We start from the raw sequence: 4119 nt of genomic DNA, 5'->3' as shown, positions 1-4119 counted from the left end.
CACACACACACACACACACACACACACACACACACACACACACACAAAAATAAATACCATCAAGGGCAGGCGCCCCTGGGAGTGGCGACTGCACCGCACGGCCACCCTCCACGTCCCGGGGCACCACCCTCGGTTTTTTACGCGTAAAGGTCTCTGGTCCCCCAGCCTCTGGAGAGCCCGCAAGTCCTCCTCCCCGCCCCAGGTTTCTGGGCGGTGGACAGCAGAGCTCTTCCCGCTTCTCCCCCACAAGAATGGGAAACTTGGACCCTACGAGAATGCCGTGGAAGTTCTTTGTAATTCGCTTCCACCGCACAGCTCGGTGCAAAATTGCGGGTTTCGAGGCGTTGGAGGGAATTGTGCGCTTGTCATCGGCGACGTCAGGAGGAGGGGAGGGTTCCCGGCTGAAACTGCAGTTTACAAGCACAGAGCCATTTTAGGCTGGTTTCCACTTATGCGAAGCCCACGGGAGAGCTGTCCCCTAGAGGACACACAGGCAGCGCAGGCTGGAAGCACCGGGGACGAGCCGTGCGCTCAGCCCCAAGGGGCTGAAGGCGTCTTGGCCAGAGTGTCACCAATCGCTGCCTCGCCGTCCAGGTGGAAAATCTGCCGCGGGGTCGCCAATCCTAGTGACGTTTCCCCGCCCCCCCCCCACCTCCACTCACGGGACACCGCGAGGGACAGTCCTCTCCGACAGCGCCACTGAGTAGAACGAGGTGACCCGATCGGTTTCCCCTTTAAGGCCTCCGCAAATGCCGAGACCACGTTGCTGCGTTAACTACAAACCTGGCCAACACTATGATTTAAAAGCCCCCCAATGCACTTCGCAGATGTGCCATCAGGTCCACTGGCCCCCAGGAGGTCCCCCGGACCTGCCCTCGCCGGGCCCCAAAAACCATGCGGCCGCCGCAAGTCCCCTGTACCCCGGGTCCCTCTCGCAGGCACCGCCACGCTACCTCCGCTTGGCGGCTGCGTCCTGGCCACTGGCGACCCCTGTTGGGGACCCCTGTTCCTAGCTAAGCGAGCTCAGGTTTGCTCGCTTTCCCAGGGGCTCCCCTTACAGGCTCTGGGTTTGCCCCCAAACTGCATTCCCAGGCCCTCCCCAGCCCCGGATGCCGGCCTTTCCCTCGCAAGTCGACACCCATTCAAACCCCAAAAATGACAGCCCCGCCCGCTCGCTGGGAGGATGCTCCAATTCGACTGAGCCCTCTTATGAGCACGACCAGGGCCAAGGGACACTTTCTTCCGAGAACGCTGTCCCCATCCCCCACCTTCTCTAGAGCCTAACTCCAAAAGCAACTGCTCACCTGGACCCTAAAAGCTTTCTGGCCGAGGTTCGCCCCCGCCTTCCTTCCCCTCCACTTTCACCCTCCCGACGCCGGGGCCGCGGGCCCCGCACCTCCCACCCCACAGCCGAGCGAAGGATAACAGGAGCCACCGCTAAGTGAAGAGCGCCCCATGTTTGCACACCCAAAACCTCACAGGCATCTGCAGCCCGATTGCACCCAATACCCTGGACAGTTAGTCCTTTTAATAAGCACCTCTTCGCTCCACCTACTCCGGGCTTTACCACACAGAATCAGAGAAAGAGAGAGGCTCTCTCATAAAAAGCAGAAACAAATCATTCCCTCTGCCCTCATGTATTTTGCACCACGTGTCAGCAGTTTGTCACGTCAAATCATGGCAGGGTCTAGTTCCAAGCCGCACACACACATTCGGGGCGGATCTCTCTGACACCCCCACCCTACTGCACACACACAGGTATGCACATTGATCCAAAGGCACACACAGCAATTGTACTTGGATGCCCTAGTCCGGGCCAGCCTTCTTTCCCCTCCAGCAATGTGCTGGAGACGCAGACCCTAACTACGGAAAAAACTAGGACAGCTCATTTTTTTTCCTTTTTCCCACTTAATTCGCTAAAGCAGCTCCTGGAGTAGCCAAAGAAAGTCGAAACTAAGGGATGGCAACTCCAGTTGGATTTTTTCCCACTTCAAAACCTTTATTTTCAGTTTTTCAAAGCCACCTTAGCCCGCCATATTGAAACTGGCACGGTTTCCCAAAGACTCCTTCACCGCAGTTGTAGCGCTTCCAAAAAACCACAAGTACGGATCCGGCTCTGGTCGTACGTCCGGCCACCGAGAATCAACCACTTCCCACCCCAGAAACTCCCCCCTCCCACCGGCTTAATTCCCTCCCGCCGCCCAGGATCAAAATCAATAAATATATCTAGCAGTTCCTACAGTTGTTTTTTTGGTGGATTTTACCAACACGCACACACACACACACACACTAAAAAAAATAACTCCAACGCCAGATCAGATTAGTAATTTTGAAAGGAGATCATAAAAGAGTAGACAACAGGAATGCCCCAAGTGACAGGATATTACTTTAAAGAAAAAAAAAAAAAGAACAAAAAGATCACCCGAGCCGAAGCACGCTCCGAAACTACTACTGACAATTTCATTTCAGCTGCACCGGGAAATGTTTCGCGGGGGGAGGGGGGAATTCGGATACGATTTTTCACCCCCTTGATGGTTGGTCTCCAGTCCTCACCCCACCATCTTCCCCACCCCTCCGCCCCAATACACACACACACACACACACACACACACACACACACACACACACACACACACACACAAAATAGAAGAAAGAGACCCCAGCGAGGAGACAGGGGAGCGTGGAGTAGCAAGGGCGGCTGCGTCGCTAAAAGGAGCGCAAATGACGACGGTGGGCAGCGGGAGGAACAGCTTGCACCCGGCGAGGAGGGCACTTTGCAACTACGGACGGACTCCCGGAAGGCCGGGCTTTTTCAAAGGCGAGGGGGAAAGCGGCCGGGGAAGCAAAAATGACAACCCGGAGCGCTGCGCGGAGTTTGGGGGCTCTCTGCTCAAGTGCTGTCGCTTTCTCCTCCTGCCTTTCTCTTTCGCTCCTCTGCCTCAGCACTCCCTCCTCCAGCCCCTCGCCCCGGGTTTGCTCGAGCTCCCCTTTTTTTTTCCTAAGCTAGAAAAAAAAAGAAGCTGACCGGCTCACTCAACCTGCGGGCCGGAGGTCGGCCGGCGGAGCGGGCTGGGCGCGGGAACAGCGGCCGGCGCGGCGTCCTACCTGGTTGAAGTTCGTCCTCCTCTCGGCGTGGACCAAGGCCCCGGGCGCCTCCGGCGGGGACGCCGGCCTCGCTCGTAGGTTCTGCCTGGCTCCCGCCCGCTCTGCCTGGCTCACTCCCCGCCCGCCGCCTCCCTCGCGCGCCCGCTCCGGTCCTCCGACTCCCACTACAGCCTCATTCCAATATGGCATCCTCTCTGTGCGCATGCCCGGCACTCTTTTTTAAGATATTATTTTGTGTGTGTGTGCAGCGAACTCCTTCAACGACCTTTTCCAGCGCTTGCAGAATGTCTTAAACCAATGAGCCTGCGGGACGTTCTCGACTCCTTCCTCGGCCCCCGCGCCTGGGCACACCACCCCACACACACACACTGGCACATTTCACGCTCACACGGCCCCCCTCCCCGGCCCGCTCCCCTCGCTCCTTCCCTTGAGCTCCCTCCATACACAATCTGCAGAAAGTTCACATCACAGGCGTTTCCGCAAACCCATCTGCAGGAAAATCTGGGCAAACTCCGCATCCCACTGGACGCTCTGTTTTCTCGGTTCGCAATCCCTCTGCAGACCGAGGGCACAAACTTGCGCTTTATCCGCCGATGGCTCGTTTGGAGGAGAAAGAGAAATTCAATGCTCCCAGCCACCTTTGCCCCGCCCACTGCGCCCCACCCTGCACTTAAATTGAGCCTTTTCTATGGAGATTCAAACGTTTCCTGACCCCTTAGGGATAGCTGGAGGGGGCTGAGGAGAGGTTTTCCCAGGAAACGTGTCCCAAGGGGGAGGAAATTCAGTTGGGACTGCTCTGGAGAGATTGCTGCTACGACCTGCCGGGGCCCGGCAGGATGCTGGTAACAAGGGTCGCCACGACGTCTTCAGGGGCAATGCCCCCAGCCTGGGCACCTAGCCTGGGCCGGCTACTGTCGGGCGGGAAAAGAATCCTGCCGGAGAAAAGCGTGGCCCTCGGCGACTGCTGGAGTGAACGGGAGGCAGTGCAGTCCGGTGCAGGGCAGGGCTGGTCCC

General features: G+C 57.9%; 1 protein-coding gene across 1 annotated transcript in view; it reads right to left on the bottom strand.

The window, feature by feature from the left end:
- Positions 1–3285, bottom strand: part of SFMBT2 (Scm like with four mbt domains 2) — a 209111-nt gene extending 205826 nt beyond the window's left edge. Inside the window, exon 1 of the mRNA XM_019644530.1 lies at positions 3106–3285. The gene's annotated coding sequence lies outside the window, so the exon portion shown is untranslated. The remainder of the gene's footprint in view (positions 1–3105) is intronic.
- Positions 3286–4119: the final 834 nt, after the last annotated feature.

The sequence above is a fragment of the Hipposideros armiger genome, unplaced genomic scaffold (assembly GCF_001890085.2).
Source record: "Hipposideros armiger isolate ML-2016 unplaced genomic scaffold, ASM189008v1 scaffold_88, whole genome shotgun sequence".
NCBI lineage: Eukaryota > Metazoa > Chordata > Mammalia > Chiroptera > Hipposideridae > Hipposideros > Hipposideros armiger.
Note: the sequence above shows the minus strand (reverse complement) of the source record. Positions and strands in the feature narration are given on the sequence as shown.